Source organism: Cryptomeria japonica, chromosome 10 (genome assembly GCF_030272615.1).
Source record: "Cryptomeria japonica chromosome 10, Sugi_1.0, whole genome shotgun sequence".
NCBI lineage: Eukaryota > Viridiplantae > Streptophyta > Pinopsida > Cupressales > Cupressaceae > Cryptomeria > Cryptomeria japonica.
In genome coordinates, this window is record NC_081414.1 from 500,596,534 (window position 1) to 500,619,662 (window position 23,129).

Sequence of the window (23,129 nt, forward strand, 5' to 3'; positions counted from 1 at the left end):
ATGATAACAAAGCCTCTGATTAATTATCATATTCATACTACCTAGAATAGAAACCATAAAAATTTACAATACATCCAAGTTAATCATACCTCAAACCAGGGTATACCAACATAGATAAAACTTCATGCTATCAATATATCAACTCTAAATCTACAATCAAGTCTATGTATATCCATCATCTTATTTCAATGCAAGATACTAATTCACAAATGACCATAGACAAGGCCAACCAAAAAAGTCCGCATCAATATTGAAACAATCTTGTGGATATAAACAATCCACATCCAATTCATCACCCTAAAACTAAATAGGTGATCAACCGACACAACTGCATAACTTGTAGATCCAAACACTGAAACATGCAAACTCATCATCATATTGATAATTAGCAAACCAAGATATCAAAAAGGATAACTAGACATGGATCAACCCACAATAATGATTCCCACTTTTTGGCCAAATCAGGATAGTGAAATAAACATTTTTCACCAGATCTTCACTTTCTAAACTCATAGCAACTAAACCATTTAAATTTCAAAGATAATACAAAATACTAATTTGTGAGATTCTTTGTGTAGATTGTTAATATTTTTTTAAAGTTAAAAATATATTTTGAATCTTTTAATGCACCTTTTAATAACTTGTTTTTTTAATAGTAATCAACATTTTAAAAGTGATGTATATGACATCATGCATAATTTTTTTTGTAGAAATGATATAATTATGATTTTTAAAATATAGTTTTTTCACACCAATATCTAATGCAAGGATATTTTTTCATAAATATTTATCACAAATGTTTTAATTAGTTTTAAAAATTAGAGTAATTATAATTTGGGCAGAGGTGTATGTTGTCATGCATAACTTCTTTTGTATACATATGAATTGACTTTTTCTTTTTTTGTTGAAATAATGATATCAAGACCTAGGGAAAAGAAAAAATTTAGAATTTTTTTTCCTATTTTTCTATTTTTTTCATGTGTGAAACCAAGACCTTAATGTTTGGTGAAAGACCTACATTCACAAAAAATTAAAATAAATATAACAATAAAATTAAATATTTTCAAAATTACACTTTTTGGAAAGCTTATGATAAGGGCTACATGCTAACAAAACATAAACTCTAAATGAATTCATTTTATCCCTCAAAAAGTAAAGTAAAAGTGTTTTTTTTTTAATATTTTGATAGGTGCAAAGGAGAATCCGTTCCAGTATGATTTAAGACTAGAGGGGTTCTCTCCAAGGGGGTTTGATCTATGAGGGTGTGATTTAACCCTCTTTAATTAAAATGCTTAAAATGGAACCTCTCAAGGCTTAAATCATTATATTTTCTAAATAATATAGAATTTTAGGTAAAAATCAAGATGTCCCAAGTTTGAGAAACAATATTGTAAGATTACCCACATATATCCAAAAACTCCCACTACATGAGTAGTGTCAAATCTGAAAATATAGCAAAGCATATCAAGTATATCTATTGTACTTGACATATAGGATATGGCTAATTCCTCTAAAACATAGTATCAAGGAAACATTCACTGATATGTAAATCCTATAAACAAATATGTTGCAATACCTATCTCACCACGTGCTTCTGTAAATCTCTCAAGTTCTTCACACTCAACCATGTTTATATAAACATCTAGGAAGAAGAATAAGACCAAAGAAATAACTTACAAATAATATCATATCTTTGTTCCATACTAATATGTACAAGTTGTGTAAGGTAGGATCTCCTTCTCCATTCCCATATTGGAAGGATACCAACATCTAACATTTTGTAGCATCATAAATTGTCATCAGTCTAATTTACACCTCATGTTTGTGCTCCTAGTTTAGTGTTTCATATCCTCATCCCCTCTCTAGGTCCGGTTTGACCCTATAATCTAACTTTGAAGTTATTTAAACCCTTTGGTGGGTCCTACTAAGGGATATCCTCCCACTGGCTTCTTATTCTGGTCCTATTTCTAGAAGGATCGGGGTGTTCCAATGCCCTCATCTAGACCAATGTGCCCCAACATGCCTCGGTCCCTCTCAAATGGGTCCTAATTTGAAATGGGGTAGGATCTATATCTCCCCGATAGCATTTGATTCTTAGAGCTACACATGACCATTGCAAGTCAGCCTAATTGGTAATTTACCTAGGGAACCCTATATAAAGACATCCTATCAATTCATTTTAACCTAGAGAAGCAACTGAAGACTCCATCCCTAGCATTTGTGCATCTGTGAAACATTCATCATCAAGCATTTTTGGAGATTCAAGGCTGCATATTCATCATTCAAGAATTGTGGAGCAAAGTTACATCAATCTTCATGCAAGCATGTGTATGTGATTAGGGTTTTTCATGTTCATGTTTTTGTCATGACATTACATTCAATATTTGTGATTACATTCAAAGAGCATTGCATCATCATCAACAATTGCAGATTTGAGGTTTATCTTGTTAATATTTATTTTAGTATCTGCATTATTTCATTCATGGTTAATTCCAAAACAGGGGTTCGACATAAGGTAATCCCCTATCCTCAACATCTTTCTCTTTCTTTTTGTGTACAAGAAATAGGTGCGAAGCTATACTCGGCAAATTCGATAAAGTCAACAATGACAAACAAGTCAGCTTTCGATGACGGAAAATTTGGAGGATGAGGGTGGATCTAAAATTAGGCTGAACTTCTAAGAATAGGTTCTAATCATCTTATTTTGCCCAGATCTCAGTTGGTGGCTCTGTCAAAAATTTGTAGCTTCCTGTTTCTGTTAAATTACTTCAATTATCCATGGGTTTTCCCTATTTTTACAATTACATTATAAATTCAACTTACAAAGAAGGAGACTCACACTCCCCCCCCCACCACAAAATTGGTAAATTTGATCAGTATTTTCAACACTTTTCTAATCAAATTGTGGCTAGATCTATTAGATTTACCTCCTTTTAATGTATGGTTAATTTGGTAAGCTAGAGATTTTACTTTTTGAAACCCTAATTCCATATTTACACCATTACATTTTGGTGAACCCAACTCCTTGCATGATTATTTCTGATTTTTAGGTATTTTAAAAATACATTTTGCAGTCATAATTACATAAATTTAGTGTTTAATTTCACAAAAACCCTAATTTATTTTGCTAAATTTGACTTGTGGGTTCCATAATTTTTTACTTATATTTTTAGATTTGAATTTAGGCAATCACAATGGAATTTACTAAATTTGATTTGTTCGCTATTTCACATATGCTTACATTTCTTTTTAGTTACATTTATCATAATCATGTGTTGGATAATGGCTTCTTTCATTTTACATTGCTTCTTTTCATTCAGAGTACTCTTGCATATTGCATCTTTAGGGTTTCAAAAATATTTCCTACTTTCAAATCATATCTCAAAGCTTTTATCCATGTTATATGTTGTTTCATGATGACATTTTTAAGAACGTGCATTACATTTGTACATCACATAAAGGCTTTTTAGATAATGATAATCCTAGAGATGACTAGGGCACTCCAAAATTCCCTGGTCCTTCTCATATGGACCCCAATTTGAAATAGGGTAGGATCTATATCTTACTGATAGAATTTGATTCCCATGGATACATGTGATTATTGGAGGTCGGCCTAATCGATAATTTACCTAGGGAACCCTACATAAAGACATCCTATCAATTCATTTTAACCTAGGGAAGCAATTGAAGACTCTATCCCTAGCATTTGTGCATCCATGAATCATTCATCATCAAGCATTTTTAGAGATTCAAGGTTGCATATTCATCACTCAAGCATAGTGGAGCAAAGCTACATCAATCTTCATGCAAGCATGTGTATGTGATTAGGGTTTTTTATGGTGATGTGTTTATCATGCAATTACATTCAAAATTTGTGATTACATTCAAAGAGCATTGCATCATCCTCAAAAATTGCAGATCTGAGGTATATCTCCTTAATACTTATTTCAACATTTCCATTATTTCATTCATGGTTAATTCTGAAATTGGGGTTGGCCTAAGGAGAACCCCTATCCCTAACATCTTTCCCTTTATTTCTGTGCGCAAGAAACACGTGTGGAGTTATACTCAGGAAATCCAACAGATTCAATAGTGATGAACAAGTTAGCTTACGCGGGAAAATTCAGAGGACCAGGACAAATATGTGCTACCTGGTCCCAAAAATTCAAGCCGAACTTCTGAGAACAAGTTCTAATCATCTTATTTTTCCTAGAGCTCAGTTAGTGGCTTCATGGGACATTTGTAGCTTATCGTTTCTATCAGATTACTTCAATTATCCATGGTTTTTCCCTAATTATACTATTACATTACAAATTCAACTTAGAAAGAAGGAGACTCACACAAAAAAAATTTTGGTAAATATAATTAGTATTCTCAACCCTCTTCTAATCAAATTGTGCCTAGATATTGGATTTACCCCCTTCTTTTAATGTGTGGTTAATTTGGCTAGTTAGTGGTTTTATGACAGTAATATATGTAAACATCTCATACTAAAGGTAGATCAAACAAACCAACCATTCCCACAAGAAAGGTAATATGTCCAAAGCCACAAACCATTTCCTGTGTACCTTTCCAATTAGGTCCTTCAAACTAGATTCATAGCTTAAGACCAACAAAAAGGAGAACATAAAACCATAAAACATGTGTATTCTTCTCAACAATTCCTCAGACTTCTATATCCAAGACTAATTCACATTAGAAAAGGTGTAGAATAAATAATGCATGGGATAACTAGGAGAGAAATACCTTTGAAATCATTCACCTATCAAGTAGACCAAAAGTGGAAAAAAATATTTTCATGGGCATGTAACACCAAGAAAAAAAGATTACAATAAATAACAATCTTCTCTTCAAGTCCATTATGGATTCACATCCATAAATAGGTGTATGATCCATGACCTTTCTTTTGAAATCCTCATCATTTAAGAATAACCATATCAATACATGACTCCAAAAAACATGAGATCTCATAGCCTCACCCAAATCTCTCTACCCTCCATGAGCATCCAACAATAAATTTGTGTCAACTTCAAACACAACCCTACAAAACCATGAAGCTCCAAGCAAATAATTATTACTCAACAACAAAGAGAACCAACAAGACCATTGTCAAAGTTCCAACAATAAGATAATGAACATATCATGAAATCATGATCTGACATATCTATAAAGGAAGATCATATTCTCAAAAGAACATATCATAAATTGACACCTCACCAAAGACTCAAGAGTCCTTCATAGAAAACCAATATGTCACCATCTCCAATCCACATGAAGATAATCATCCATTGTCAAATTATATCTCCACATCACTACTAAAGCTCTCACTAAACTATGTAACCAACCTCTCTGGGAATTGTGATAACTATCTCCTAATTGAAGATCTTTCATGGCCCCAACGCAATTAAAGAATTCAACACTAAGAGATTCCAAAGGGAAAAGTCAAATCACAATCTCCAAACAAAAAGGTAAGAACTGCACATCCTTTGTCAATAAAACCAAAGATGTCAAACTTTCCCTACAATCCAAAGATAGAATCCAAGAGCTTCACATGACATCAACACACATTGCAAAACATCATCCATCTTCTAGTCAAAGATCATCCATGGCTCACTACACACTGCAACAACATCAAATTCAAACCAAAATCTTGTAACAAAGAAGATAGAACACATTATGTAACTACATAATTCTCCCACTGAAAGTGATACCAAGTTATACATGGTATGATACAAACAAAATTATTACCAAAAGTCCAATGCAAGTGAAAAGGGCTTCTCAAGCACGGTAATATACTACTAAGATTCAAATGAAAAACTATATTAGGTACTCTCAAAAAATCCTTTTTTCTCATTGCAATCAACATACTAATTGAATAATGGTGATAAACAAAAAGGCCTACCAAATTGAATCCTCATTAGGTAATTTACAAGATTAGCACATATGCAACATCTTAAAGGAGAAAACATATGCAATGGTCCCATCTCAAATAATTGAAAGATTCAACCCCACATCAATATCATACAAAATAAAGAAAATGAAGTATAATACATGGATTTCTGAGACTCAAACACCACAATCAATGCCAGATCTAAATTTCCAAATAAATCCACATAGGAGTAACCATATATTAATAAGAACCCTTCAAGTATCTATGCAAACTTATAACTGCCTTCATCCAAAACACCTAAATACAATCTTATCGCACACCTACATACCACATATTTTTGTTAGCATGTAAAACTTACAAAACCATCTTCATAAATTTGAAATCCACTTAAACATCTAGACATTTAGATTAAACATGCAATCAACAATGGAATACACACAAATCTACAAACACGGGAGTTGAAATAAGAGAAGCTATAACCTGATAGGAAAATCACGTTGCCCAAGAGCTTGAAATATACAAAACATATCAGCTCCACAACTCATAACGAGGTCATTGGTTTATCTTCCAATTTTTTCATGTAACCATAAGCTAAAACCATGAACCCAACATAAGCACTCCATGCCATAGTCCAAATAGTTTGTGTTTCTTCATGTGACCAGATGTTAACACCCATCCAACATGAACACCTTTTTGTTGGCTTGATGATGATTATAATGGATTACTTCATGTGTTGTCATTGATGGCATATGTATACACACACATATGTTCACATTGTCATAGTCATCTTAGTTAAGACAAACTGGTATTACTCCTAAGAATTTGTATTGCAAAACCAGTATTATATGTTTAGTGAAGTTAAATCGGTTTTGAGGGTGTTTAATCGGTATATGCAGGAATGGCATGACACCAGCTTGGAGATTCAGCAAAGATCAACAAGGAAGCAAATGGAGGGCAATCGATCTATGAGTTGGAAGAGGTTAACTCTTAACCAGTATCGGTGTTCCAACTGGTTTCACTGATTATGTGATGATTTATCACCGGTCATGATGAGTTATCCCTAACCGATAGATTTGGTGGCAATCTATGATGTGTTATGTTAGATTGTCCAAATACACTGCACCTAGGAAATTGTGATGTGATTCCTGAGCCAACATGAAATCTAATGTCTATATAATGACATTATGATGAACTATTTTTATGATGCGAGATAGAAGTGTTAAGTTGTTGCGATTTACTGAAGGCGTTGCAGAGTATGTCAGTGATGCAGTTTTGAGTGAGCAGAAGAGGATCTATTCAAGAAAGTTGTGCTACTTCTAGATCACACCACTTGTTTTTTTCTAATCACTACAATAGTCAAATACCCTAACCGAGTAAAGCTCTAACAAGCTTCATTGTAGAAATCCTCTAACAAGGTGATCCATTAGTTTGGGTTTGAAATCATGTACCGAGGTTACTCTTAACAGGGTATAGCTCCTAACAAGGCTTTGGGATCTTTAACAGGATTCGCTCCTAGCAAAGAACTTTTGTAGACCCTAACCAGTCAGTTACCTATTACCGCACATAGTTAACTTGTGAGTCCCATCTCACCATTGATTTTCCCAATTGAGTTTTCCATGTATAAACACTTGTGTTATGGTGGATGTTTTACTTCTTGTGGATGCTTTAATATCATTTTGGATTGCATGCATAGTATTAAGTAAACTAGTTAATTATCTTTACCAGTTTGTGTTTGAAGTTGTATTGTTTTTGTTGTCACTGATTCCCCCCCCTCTCAGTGCTTTATAAGTCTATCAATTGGTATCAGAGCCAAACTTCCTTAAGGCTTAATCGCTTGGAAGGAAACCCTAAAGCCACCGTGGGGGAAATGAGTTATTTCGAAATGGCTAGAGTGCTTGATGCAACCAAGGAAGAGCTTGAAATCCTAAGGGTCAGATTTAAAGCTTCACAAGTCAAAAGGAGAGAGCTAACTGAGCAACTATTGGAGATATCTGACAATAGTTCTTCAGATGAGGCTAACATTGATGCATTAGCTGAAGAAGTTGAAAAACTGAACGGTGAAAAGATAAATTTGAGGAGAGAGCTTGAAGCCCTAACCATCTGTATGAGCCAAGAGCTTGAAGCAAGAAGGGCAGCTGAAGACCTAATCAAAGAAAGAGATCATGAGATTGCTAAGATCAAACAAGAGAATACAACTTTGCATGAGCATTGGCATGAAGAGAAGGAAGAGAAAGAAGCATTGCAACTAGATATTGAAATGGCAACATCTCTAAGAGAGACTCTAACAAAACACAATGAAGATCTTACCAGAGAAATCGCTGAGGCTAATGAAAAGATTGAAAAGTTCAATAAGAGTTCTTCTATGTTGGATGAGCAGATCCAATCTCAGAGGATGAAAGGTGACACATCTAGACTAGGTTTTAATACATCTGAGAAAGGAGAATCTTCTGGTACAAAGAGCAACATACACAAAGGTAAAACTACTCCTAAGGCTAACAAGCCTACCGGTAAGAAAGCTTTTAAACCCATTTTCTTTATCTGTCACAAACCTGGACATACTGCTAATGTGTGTAGATGCAAACCTAATGAGAATATAGGCTATAATGCAAATGCTAGGTATGTAAGATTTGAAGGTCATTGTTTTACATGCAAAATGTATGGGCATAGATCAGTTGAATGCAGATATGGAGAAAACAATCCAACACCTCACATGAATCTAAGACCTAATGGTGACTGGAGAAGAACCTATGACAACCAGGGAAACATAAATTGGCAGAAACCCTATGTCAACCGATTTAGTCCATTTGAAATGGAAAAGGTAACTAGTGTGATTTGCACCATTTGTAACAATTATGGACATGTGGCTATGAACTGCAGAAGGAGAACTGGAAGAGGCAATGCATGACCTTGGAGATCATCTGGGATGGATTTCTATCATTGTCACAAACCGGAACACATGGCAAAATTTAATAGAACCAGGAACAACAAACCGGTCAACCACTCTGAAGATCAGAAAGGTAAGTAGAAGGTCAATGTTGAGGAAACCAGAGAGGAGATGAACAAAATCTAGGAAAAGAAGAGTGAGGACAATCCTGCAGAAGAATCTATCCCTTCACCTAGTGTGGAGAATCCTGCACTGGTGAATTAAGCCTTTCAACAAGCCTAAACAAAGCATAGCGGTAAATCTACTTCTAGACCCCTTGAAGAATGTGTGGTAAGAGAGTTTTGCATTTTGAGTTGTTTTGTGAGAATTCTTGATATCATTGTCAATCGGTTATATACCTATCAGTATTGGAAATTTTTGTTAAATGGTATATTAGGGTTTGTTACCCTATCGGTTGAGCAATTAGTGCTGTGGGTAAGTTTATAAAAGCGATTTTTACTATATTATTTTTACTCCAATTGCATTCAAAGAAGAGTTATTGAGCACCTGCAAAGCAAAAAAGAGAATTGCTAGCTGATTGTAGATGGATTTGTGTTGCGGATCGAAAGATTGAATCAAATTCAAAGATTAAAGAAGGCAAAATGGGTGTACATTCGAGAGATCAACCGAAAACCTTGCCAGTGCAAATGAATTAAGGTATTATTTTTCTAATCTCTCTCAAATTGAGTTTATCCAGAATGGCATCATCGTCTAAGCAAGTAGAGAAACTTATAATCACTATTGAACCTATGAAGTCTATGGAATCAGACAAAATAGTATCATATAATGCATTGTCTCAAGTTTCTGGTGGTGTTATGATCAAAGGTGATTTATCTAGTTACATTGGTTGTAAAATTGAAGATTTAGGATCATTATCAATTTATTCTCAACTCAAATCCTTGTGTGATAAAAGCGACAAAATCAAACCCGAGTACATTAGGGTTTATGAAAAGGGTTTTCATAATGCGGCATATTTCCTTGAATATTTTAAAGAAGAGCATGTTAGGATAATTCTTAGTCGTGTGCATGGAGAAAATATATATCTTGACAGGTCACCCATGATCATGAAGGAAGCAATTCATGCAGTGAATGGTTTTTTGCAAATCGGTGAAGTTCCAAAGCTGAGGAAAATTTCAAAAGAGATTGTGGTTACACTAACTCAGACTACTTGTAACGGTCATGCATTTTCAATCAATAACATTAAAGACCCAACAATTAGACTTGCAACTATGGTCAATAGGATATTTTATTCCAGCACGATGAATAGTGTACAATCTGTTGTTGTGCATGTAGCTTACAGGATGATAGCTGAGAATACAAATTATGACCTATGTGAGGCAATAAGGAGCCAATTGATGTTGAAATTGCAATCAATTAAGAAAGATAGTACTAAAAAGTTCAAATTTGGTCAGCTATTGATTGTTTTGATTAAGTAAAAATAGGTTTTTGAAATGAACTCGAAACATTAATACATATTAGGAGAAAGATAAAGCATTAAAGAGGAATAAACCGTGCCTGATCACCCAAACAAAAAATAGTTCCCAACCAAAACAAAAAGAGAACACAAAACAAAGAAATCCGCACTAAGACAGCCAAAGGATAGCAAAAGGACAACACAAGGACAAAGACAGACACAAAGACATCTAAATATTTTTCATAATATCTTCTGCATGAACCACCATCTGCTTCATGTTGTCCGTAGAGTTCTTCAATTCATTCAGCTTTCGTCCCTTGATGTCACCCTGTTTCTTGGTGTTGGCCCTAGTTCTCTTCTCATGACCCTTTTTCTCCATCTGGTCCTTGTCGCCCTCCTTATCTTTAATGTGATCAAATCTATTAATCATGATATTCATATTATCCACAGAGGCCTCAAGGATCTCAAAATTCTTCTTAGCAATCCTCTTCACAGTTAATTCCATCTTGTCGACTCTATTGGCTAGGTTGTTCATGGTAGTTTCCAACCCATTCACCTCTTTATTCCCTTCCAGCGCCTTCACCTTCTTTTCTGTTTCAAGAATTTTACCGACCATGGCCTCAATAGCTTCAACATTGTTAATTGCAACCACTAATTCTTTTACATTTTTAGAAAGAGGCTTTTCGCCTATCGTAGCATTTTCAATAACATTAAGTTTATTCTTCAGATTGCTAGTATCTTTCGCCATTTTGCTGATAGTTTCACAAAATCCCTTGATGCCATCATTATCCCCGTGACAATCGCTTGGATTTCCCATTTTATTCTCTTGGTCCTCATTCTGCGCACCTTGAGTACTCATATCCTCACCACAATCCTCATCCAGAATCTCATCCTCCTCCTTACCCTTCATATTGTCATTTTTATCCACCTCGACATCCTAATCAGAAGAAATCAGTATCTGCCTTTTAGCCTTGTTAGTACTCTTACGGGTATTCTTGTTCCTCTCGGTTTGTTTTCCCACTCCCTTTCCTTTCTTGCTTTTAATGAATTTCTCATCAAAAGACTCATCTTCGGAGTCCGAGAGGTCAAAATGGACAACCATCCTCTTTCTTTTCCCCTTAGTCTTCCCCTTTTCATTGATATCCTCAAACTCACCTTCAGTTTTTGAGTCGAGATTGAAACCCCTATACTCACTTTCTATGTCATCATCCTTGGTATTTTTACCTCTAATGGGTTTCTCAATGGATTTCCCTTTCAATAACTTGTAAACTAAAACCATAAGACCCTGATGGAGAGCATGGTCACCTTGAGGGTCTTTCTGCATTTCTTTAATGGTATGATCCATAGAACAAGCTAAATAATAAGGCAGACTTACCTTTTTACCATGGCAGAAATGATTGAGCAACACAAAATGGTGCCCATAAGCCCTCATGAATCTTCCATCTAGAGTAATGTAGCTGATGGTAGCAAACAACACAAACCTCCATGGCCTACAAATACACTTAGGGGAGTGGTAGGAGTTATCCACCTTCACCAATTTCCTTTTTTCACCATCTGTGATACAAAATCTATCCGCCACCTTATCAGAAACACTTCAATCTCTATAAAACTTGATACCATCTTTAACCATCCCTGTAGCTTTAGCAATGATGTTTCATCCACCATCATCATCTGGGTACCAACCAGAACCTTTCCATTCTTTCATTTTTTTATGAAATGCTTGGTAACTATAGGGTCTTTGTCGTAGAGCCTCTCCATGAAAACACTTAAGCCTCCCTCTTGAAGAATCTCCCGAACATCATTGTTTTTCTTCCAGTCCAAGCAAGAAGTAGGTTCAAACCTCTTTTTATTACCTCCCATATTTCCCTTGAATTCACTAGTTTTCCTAATCTTGGCTCTAGTATTTGTTCTTGTTCTGAAAAACAACCTAGAATCCGTGCCCAGTAAATTTGAAATGACTATTAAATAAATAATCAGCACTGCCATGATGATCAATCATCGAAAAAAGAGGAAAAGGCATTAAGAATTATGATTGGCGATGCCACATTGCTTCATTTGGATACGATCTAGTTCAAACATAGATTTCGCCTCACACACAAGTTTACTCTCACCATAAAGGGTAATGATTTTATCAGAACGGCAAGCCAGGTTGGTAGCCCAATTAGCACACATGTTGGCTTCCCTATAAACATGTGTAAAAGCACACATATCAAAGGTTTCACTAATTTCCTTCGTGGATTTGATGGCATTGTGTATAGACCAAGAGGGCGGGAAAACATTATTCAAACAATTTATAATGTGCAAAGAATCACCTTCAAACCAAACTTTGGTACAATTGGCTTCCTTAGCAAGAACCAACCCATGATAAGAAGCAATGGCCTCAACAACATGATTAGTTTGACTACCAATAGGAATACATTTTATGGTTTTGCATATTCCCCATTCATCCCTTAAAACCACACCCCGCATTGCCAAGGTTGCCCTTGGAAGCGCCATCGAAGTTAATTTTCAGCCATCCATCAGGAGGGCTTTCCCATTTCACATCTTCTCTAGCATTATCTTGAAAGATGTCACTTCCCTTTAATCTCCAATTCTTGAAAATAATATGTTCATCTTGATCTTTGGGGTTGGCTATTCCACTAGTGATGTAGATATTCTCCGCCATATATCTTTCGATTTTCTCAAAAATAAGTTGAGCTTTTGAAGCCTTATCTTTGAACACTCTTTCATTTCTCTCTTTCCATATTCCCCAACAAATATGAGGTAATGCCAATCTCCATAACAAAATAACAGACTTATTCCTCGAAGGGTGATGCCAGGAATTAAAAATTCTTGGACTGATTCTAGAAAGACCCGACTGATATTGAAGTTATCCAGACATATAGCCCAGAAATCAGCAGAGAATGGACAGTGGAAAAACAAGTGATTAATGGTTTCCTCATTCTGAATATAAAGATGACAAATACTAGGCATACAGAATCCTCTAGTTTTGAGATTATCAATAGTCAAAATTTTATTTTGAAGGACAGTCCAGAAAAAAATATTAATTTTGGGAATAAGGCATGTCACCCAAGCCTTAGCCCAGCAAGGGCTCTCCTTATTAGAGAACTGTTGATTATAGAGAGAGGCAACACAAAATTTACCATCTGTAGTAAGTTTCCAGATTAGCTAGTCATCATCATCCACCACCACCATAGAATTCATAATTTTGTTCATATTTTCAAGGGAAGGATCAACAAAGGATAAATCCTTCCATTGTCCAACATTCCAATAGTCAGCCACCATAGTACCATATTTTTCCTTACACTGATCCTAAAACTTGCCCCAATTAGGACTGTCGCTTAACAAGTCAAATAGCCAAGTGTCTTCCCAGAATTTAATGAAATTACCCTTCCCACCTTCCATTTCACACCTTTTAGCAATTAGATCTCTAGTTCTAGTAACATTTTTCCAGATGTTAGAACCAAACGAAATATTTTCAGCATTAAGGAAACTTTGAAGGGTAGGGGGTTGTCTTTTATACTTATTGTCCCATATCAATTTCCATTCCCATGCATTCAAATTCATTCTCTTCTTTTCCTCAATCCTTGTCCATAGAAAAGTTCTTTGAATTTTTTCAATATCCTTTGCAAACTTAGCAGGGATTCTAAAAAGATTGATAGCATAGAGAGGAATACTTTGAAGAGTAGATTTCAAAAGCTGGACCTTTCTCGCTTGGCTGAGCAAAGAGCCTTTCCATACAACTAACTTCCTATGAAATTTATCCACAAGAGCACCCCAGAAAGTATCACGAGGAACTTGACATAAAGGGAGCCCCGGATAGGAAGCAGGAAGATTCCCCAAATGGCATCCCAAAATGTTACTAATCTTTATCTGTCTTCTTTCCGGAGTGTTTATGAAATAGACAAAACTTTTAGACCAATTTATCAATTGACCAGTTGCTATCCCATATCTGTCCAAAGATTTCTTTAAGCTCCTAGAATCTTTCACTAAAGAGTTCCCCATAATAATAGAGTCATCCACAAATTGCTGATGGGAGCAGACTTGGTCCGCCGATGAAGGTTTCAACCCACTGAACTCTCCCTTCTCAACAAGTTTACCTATAAATATTTCCAAGAATTCCGCCATGATAATGAAAAGAACAGGGGATAGAGGATTCCCCTATCTGAGACCCCTTGAGGATTTGAAAAAAGGCGAAGGAGACCCATTGATCAAAATAGAAAAAGAAGCAGAGGAAATCAGTTGCAAAATAAGACAGATACTTCTAGAGAAGAATCCAAAAGCAGAGAGAACATTCATCATAAATCCCCAATCAACTCTATCGTAGGCTTTAGATAAGTCTAGCTTCAAAAGGAAGCCTTGTTTTTTAGCACTAGAGAGAGAGAGTGAATGTTTTCATGGACCGTGATTTTCAAATCCAAAATTTGCCTCCCAAGGACAAAGCCACTTTGTTGAGGAGATATAGTAGAGGGGAGAAAAGTCAAGATTCTAGAGGTCAAAACCTTTGAGATGATCTTGTACAAAGAATTGCATAGACTGATAGGTCTAAAAAGATCCATAGTATCAACAACCATCTTTTTGGGAATAAGAGTAATGAAAGTACCATTAAGGTCTTTCAAGATTATCCTCGCACCAAAGAATTCACTCACAACACTTGATACATCCCTTCCAACAATATGCCAATACATTTGAAAAAAGAACATAGGGAAACCATTCAGGCCCGGGGCCTTATTACCTTCAAAAGAGTTGACAGCTTTCAGAATCTCATCATTAGAAGGTATAGCAGTAAGATAGGAATTCTGATCAACATCCAAGATAGAAGGGATATAGTCCGTAAGGTCCTTTTGAGCCTGAAGGTCCAAGTTCTGATCCTTAGTCAAGAGATTGGAGAAGAACTCCAGGGTTGTCTTCCTCATAGACTCTTCATCTTCAATAGTTCTACCATTGACTTTAAGCTGAGATATCCTATTGATGGCCTTGTGTTTCAAAGTGGACATATGAAAGTATTTGGTGTTTCTATCCCCTTCCTTCAACCAGATATTTCTCGACCTCTGTTTCCAGAATGTTTCTTCTTTAGCTATAATGTCATGATATTTCATGAGAATCTCATCTTCAACCTCTCTAGAGACCTTGATGTAGCCATTATTCTGAATCTCATCCTAGATATCTTTCAGATCTAAGAGAATGGTAGCTTTGGAAACAAAAATGTTCCCAAAGGATTCCTTATTCCATCTTTTAACATTATCTTTCACAAACTTCAACTTTTTGACCACCTTATACATAACATTTCCTTCAATTCTAACCTGCCACCATTCCTTGATTTTGCTTTCAAGGTCTGGATGTTTTGTCCACATTCTCTCAAATCTATAAGGGAAATGTCTTCTTCCCTACTTGGTATCAGTCGTAAAGGATATAGGATAATGATCCGACTCGGCCCTGATATGAGCAGATAAAGAACAAAAATGAGAATTAAACCAATCAAGAGAAATTAAAGCTCTATCGAGCCTGACCTGAATTAAGTCTTCACCACTCCTTCTATTGGTCCAGGTATATTTAACCCCTTGCAAATTCAGATCATGGAGAGAATGATTAATGATGAACTCCATTAAATCCAATCTGTTGTCCAGATTGGATTGGTTCCCTCCCTTCTTCTCATTTTCTCTCAGAGGGGTATTGAAGGTACCCATAATAATCCAGCTATCTTCAACAAACATACTTCTAAGCGAGGATAATCTTTTCCAGAAATCACTTCTACCAGTTTTGGTATTAGGGGCATACACATTAGTCAAAACCAATGAATTTCCCTCTTTCATATGCTTAAATCTTATGCAAGCCAAGTTTTTATCTTGAATCAACACTTCTCCTTTAACATTATTTTTATTCCAGAAAGTGGCAATACCCCCAAACGTCCCTTCTAAACTACCACCACTAACTCCACCATTGATAAACATTTTCAAACATTCAACCTTATCCTTAGGCATTTTGGTTTCCTGAATCAAAAAAATATCCGGATTTTTGTCTCTACTCATACTTTTTATTAAATCTTGTTTGTGAGGATTATTCAATCCTCAAATATTCCAGGAGATAATCTTCATGATTTTTTACAAATACCTACCTCAAAGATGGTTCTTTGAGTACTGTCTACCAAGTTCTTGCTAGTTTCCATGGTCCTCTTCTTTGCATTTGAATATCTTCCAGGTGATGTATGTTGAGCCCCCACATCCCCTAGTCTGCTTCTGGTGTTTCTAGTGGTTGTGTTATTGTTATTGCTATTTTTTTTTGTTCTTGTTCTTTCTTTTATCCTCCATTACTTCTTCCTCCTCCTTCTTTGTCCCACTCTTTCCCAGAGCCTTTTTCATATCTTCTTCATTTCCCCATATTGGTTCCTTTTCCTCCGAGAAAGTCAACTTGACCTAGGCCGGAGAGGCCAAATATATCTCTAAGAGCCCTTTCTCAAGGATATTGTCAGACTGAGCATCTTGGATCTAGCTTACTCCATTTTCTGACCCAGAAGAAATTCCTTTTGAGTTAAAATTGTCTCCCTCTTCCTTATTGTCTTTGGATTGACTATCTCTCTTATCCATCTGACTACTAGTTATCCATCTGACTACTATCCCGCTTCTCACTCTGAACTAAGTTTTGTTCTGTCACATCATTTTGATTATTTTGATTGTTGTCTCGTGACTTCCTTTCTCCATCATTAGAATCCCTTCCACTTTTCTCCTGCTCATTTTCCTGCTGGGAGATCTTATCTTGCACTCCTTCCTCCATTTCATTTCCTGATTCCTTGGCTAATACCTCCTTGATTCTTCCAACCTGAGACTATTTCTCCTGATCCAAACCATTAGAAGGAGAAGCTATCAAAGAATATTATATCTTGGTGTTTGGGTTCCTTTCCACCTTTTTCCAAACTTTGGTTTGGGTTTAAGTTTTGGCAACATTTCTTGGGCATTTTCTAACCCAATGCCCAGCTCTTTTATAGTGGAAACAAGCAAAAGGGATAGATTCATAAACAATATTTTGCATCCATTTGCCAAGTTTTGAATCTATCTCTATTTCCTCTGGCATATCCATCTCAGGCCCCACCCCTACACATATTCTAGCATAAATGAGTCTTCTTCTAGATGTCATGACTGGTTCAATTGAAAGAAGCTCCCCAAAAGCATTGGCTATCCCAGCAAACACATCTTCCTCCCAATATTCCATAGGAAGCCCTGGTAGCTTAATCCAGACCAACACTTGGACCACAAACTCATCATCCAGGCCTACATTAGGGTACCATTTCTGGATATATATTATATATTTACTTATCGACCAGGTTTCGTTGCAAAGGATTTGTCTACGATATTCCTAACATGAGAAGGAAAAGGAGAGACAACCTTTATTCATAGCAACCACATCAACCTGTCCTTTCAAATTCCATTTTCTCTTAGCAAATCCATGAACAACTTCAATGTTAGGTCTCGCCCCAAAGAATTTGCCTATTAGGGTACTTTCCATCCAAGGAATATTTTGATCTATAATTTGATCTGGAATGGAAATGGCGTACTTTCCCTGAGAAATATTCAAAGTATTTTTAACCGGAGGCAAGGATGACTTACCTTTGGGTTTGATGCCAAACAAAGAGGACCATTTATCGATCTTCTCAAGCTTGGGTCCGCTTGATCTGGGCGCCCCCTCTAGGTCCCCCAAATTCAAAGGGGTCTCGATATCCTTCCCATTTGATTCTTTCCCTCCACAGGGCTACCTGAACCACCTGCCGCCTGTTGTCCTTATATTGCTCCAGATCTGCCACCCAACAAATTTGAATTTTGGGCCTGACCATTCACCTTGTCTGCTTCAATCCGCTCCCCACATGATCTGTGACCCCCACCTGGGTCCCCCAAATCCAAAAGGGCATCGGGTTCTTTACCATCTGAACTCTCCCCCTCCAAAGGGCTTCCTGAGTCACCTGCTACCTGCTGTCCTGTTGCTGATCCAGTTCTCCCGCCGAAAAGATTTGAATTTTGGGCCCACCCATTCCCCTTCTCCACTCTGCCTCCGCTCCACTCCATTTGAAATTAGGAATATGTCAAATATTGATTGTTCTATTCTTCTATTTTTTAGAATTTCCTATCGGGAATTGGTGACATTCAATGGTCAAAGGACATACCGGTAACTGCTCAAATCAAGAACAACATTAAGGTTGTAAAGAACACATTCTCTACTGCTATGAACATATATTTTAATGAGTTCCAAAAGAAGATGAGTATGAGGTTAAGGCTACCTGAAGATGTAGTGAAACACTTTGCAAAAGACATCTGTTTCACAGTTACCACAAATTTTTGTCTTATGGAGGTCGTAGAACCCAAGGAATATGAGATGGATGAAATGAGTTATGAAGTCAACTATGACTTATTAATCAGATATGCCAACAATCTTTTGGCATCTCCCAAGGATAAGAAGAAGAAAAGACTGGGAACATACCAAGAAAGAAACGCACCTGTTGAACCCAGTACTGCCAAAGAGAAGAAGAAGAAATTTGAGCAAGCACCTTCAGTGACCACCAGTTAAAGGGTAACAAGATGTGTTCAAGTAAAAAAGGAACCTACACCCAAAGTATATGCTAAGAAGCAAACTGCAATGAAGAAGAGAGGTAGGCAACTCATTCTTCAAGCAGAATCTGAGGATACCAACACTGAAGAGGAACCAAAGAAGATGAAAGCAACTGGTAAGAAATCCAAACCAGTAGGAGATACTTCAAAGCAAAGTATTCCTATTAATGTTTTATCTTACAAGCCTATGACTGATTTTGAGAAGACATTGAAAACATTAGGGAGGAAAAAGTTTGATAATGTGAAAGAATGTTATGATTCATTTAATGATGAACAAAAGCAACAAATTGTTCAAGAGGTAATCAACTACTTGTGCCAATACAATCAGTTGCCTCATGATATTGAAAAGGATATTTCTGATTCTTTGTATTCTATTCTTGCAAATAAGTGGAAAATGGCTATTGACCAAGATCAAGAAATTATTGATTGTGTTTTCATTCAATATTTTCCTGAATTATGTAGAGATGAATTATTAGCATTGCTTGATAATTTCAAAGGACAGTTTCATTTGAAGGCAAGAAGACTGAAGTTATTGAGTGGAAAGGTTCAATTTGTTGAAGTTGAAACTCATCAAATAGCTAGAAATATTCAAAGGATGCATGAGCAGATGAAGTCTCATAAAAATGATCAAACAGAGACTGAAGCTCAATCGGAGTTAGATGAAAAAGAAATTATTGCACCAGATATTGTCTATCGTATTAACCATAAGGATGACACTACTTCTCTACTGGTTATCTTTGTAGATGAAACTAATGAAATCTAGGACACAATTGATACAACTGGTAATATCATTGAACCAGTTATGGAACCTTTAAAGCAACCGATCATTACTGTTACACAGGAAGTAGCTGAAGCACTGGTCATTGAACCTAGTGTGGATATTCAACCACCACCAGAAAAGAACACCATGTGAAAAATCAATTGCCACCAATTACAACAGATACACAGGAGAAACAAACAGAGGCAGAAATAGAGAAAGAGGTTGAAGTGAAGGAAACTGAATAGAAAAAGGAGGAAGTGAAAGAGAAAATAGATGAAAAGGAAAAAGAAAAGAAAAATCATCAAATTGATGATGAGGATGACTCAATAGGCATCAAAGGGCCTATAAATATAGATAATATGAGTGCATCTGAACTCATGGAGATTGCAACAGTGATGCAATCTAGAGCTCAAAAGAAAAGATTGAAAGAGCAGAGAAAGGAAGCAGAAACAATTCAAACTGTCGCTGAGATTTTGTCAAGTCTTCTACCAAAGACTGACACTAGGAATTTGTCAACTCCTATCGGTAAGCTTGGTCAATTGGTTGCTGATGCTTCTGACCAACTGAAGTCTCTTGAAGAAGCTGCTCAGACTTTAGCTAAGAAGAATTGCAGAAGGAAAAGAGGAGAGCAAATAATGAAATATATTGATATAGGGAAGATTGTCTTATCTCTAAATAAAGATCTTTTGATGACTTCTATTGAAACTGGAAGAAGGATATTGGCCTATACATCTAACATTTCATTTTTCTATACTGATTTGAAGAAGAGGCGAGAAGAGACAAAACAAGAACTGGAAAGGATATGTACTGCCTACATACCTTTACATGACTCAGCCTTAGCATTTGGCAAATTCGTTGATGATTTGCAAAATCGGTTAGATATTTATGATTATGAATAGGCTAAGAGACTCTAATCCTTGAAGGAACTCAAGAACCAGTTGAGACCCAAAGTGGACATCTTACAACGGGCATACAGGGATGTAGAAGCGGTTTTGGCAACTCCAGAGATGAGCATAGTGGATGCAATGGAAGAATTCGTTGTACAGGGTATGGCAACCATTGAGATCACTGAAACATTATTAGAAACATGGGATAATGATTTTACTCAGATGAAGATTACTTTCAATGACATTTTCTTGCAAATTGCAGTGAACACTCCTTGAAAAGACTCTTATATATTTGTATATGTAGTTTTTGATGCAACTTTTGATATAATATATATGTATTTTACTTTTCAATTTGGCATTGTTGTCAAAGGGGGAGTAGAAATATGTATGTGTTGTGAAAATTTTGTATGTACTCTTAAGGGGGAGTAGAAATATGTTTGTAATTTTTTTGTAAAGCACACTTAGTTGTAAAGTTGTAAAGTTTTAATATTTTCTAAGTGTTTCCACCAATGCCAAAGGGGGAGATTGTTGGCTTGATGATGATTGCAATGGATGACTTCATGTGTTGTCATTGATGGTACATGTATACACACACATATGTTCACATTTTCATACTCATCTTAGTTAAGAAAAACCGGTATTACTCCTAAGACTTTGTATTGAAAAACCGGTATTATATGTTTAGTGAAGTTCAATCAGTTTTGAGGGTGTCTAACCGGTATATGCAGGAATGACATGACACTATCTTAGAGATCAACAAGGAAGCAAATGGAGGATAATTGATCTATGAGTTGGAAGAGGTTAACTCTTAACCGGTATCAGTGTTCCAATCGGTTTCACTGATTGTGTGATGAGTTATCATCAGTTGTGATGAGCTATCCCTAACTGATAGATTTGGTGGCAATTTGTGATGTGTTATGTTAGATTGTCCAGATACATTGCACCTAGGAAATTGTGATGTGATTCCTGAGCCGACATGAAATCTAATGTCTATATAATGAAATTATGAATTATTTTTATGATGCGAGATATAATTGTTAAGCTGTTGCGATTTACTGAAGGTGTTGCAGAGTATGTCGGTGATGCAATTTTGAGTGAGCAGAAGAGGATCTATTCAAGTAAGTTGTGCTACTTCTAGATCACACTACCTATTATTTTTTAATCACTACAACAGTCAAATACCCTAACCGGGTAAAGCTCTAACAAGCTTCATTGTACAAATCCTCTAACAAGGTGATCCATTAGTTTGGGTTTGAAATCCTCTGCCGAGGTTAATCTTAACAGGGTACTACCTTTAATAGGGTATAGCTCCTAACAGGGCTTTGGGATCTTTAACAAGATTCGCTCCTAGCAAAGCACTTTTGTAGACCCTAATCGGTCAGTTACCTATTACTGCAGATAGTTAACTTGTGAGTCCCTTCTCACCGTTGTTTTTCCCAGTTGGGTTTTCCATGTATAAACACTTGTGTTATGGTGGATGTTTTACTTGTTGTGGATGCTTTAATATCATTTTATATTGCAAGCATAGTATTAAGTAAACTGGTTAACTATCTTTACCGGTCTGTGTTTGAAGTTGTATTGTTTTTGTTGTCACTGATTCGCCCCCCCCCCCCCCCCCCCCCCTCAGTGCTTTATAAGTCTATCACTTTTCATTGCACATGACCACAAGGCAAAGGAATAAAACAACCAAATAAGAGGATATAAATAAGAGCTCAAGGTTACCAAACCATAGCCAAATCCATGAAGATCCACAATCATGAGCTTCCAATGCCCAACATAGATCACATTGATAATATCCATGGTTTCTAATTTCATAGATTTGAAAACAAAGTTAACTCATAGAACATTCATTGCAGCCCCATAAGTCTTCCAACAACCTTTAATCCCTTATAATTTGTGTAAAGAGATAAGGTTTCCATTTCTTCATTTCAGACATGGATTTGATCAAGCACATCTTGGTTTTGGCATTGATTTAAGCATGAGGACCCATATTGTGCTAAAATGGTTTCCTATTGATAGGTGTCAATACATAGCTCATTCAAACTAGGAGGTCAATTGGTCAAGGGATTATGACATATGGGAATGGATGAATTAGGACTAATATGGATGGATCAATGATTTAATGTTGTCGAGTTTGTAGGGATGAATAGAGGGATAGTTAGATCAAGAATATAATGATTCAAGATTTTAAATGTTTAATGGGGAGATTGACAAATGATGAATTAAAATTTTAGATAAAGGATTTAATGGCTTGGGATCTATATGGGTTGATAGGGGGCTTGGAAGATGATAAATGACAAGTTTAGGTGGAAGATTTAATGATTTTGGATTTGGAAGGTTTCCCCTACCTAGATGTTCAAGGGTAAAGTTTGGTAAAATCTTTCCTCCTATATAAGGTACCTAACTATGTCTTGTGTTCTTTCACTACCTAGGATTGCTATTCTTCTTAAGATAATGTCACCAAGGGATTCATTGGTATATTCATCTTGATCTACAAGGCTATCATCATCATATTATATTTAAAAGAGAAATAGGGGTCTATGATTCTTAATTTGGCTAGAGTTTGGTTTTAGATCAATTTTGTGACTCCCACAAAAAATAACAAAAATCCTAACTCAAAATGGATAACTTTTCCCTTTCTAGATAAAGCTAAGAGGGTTG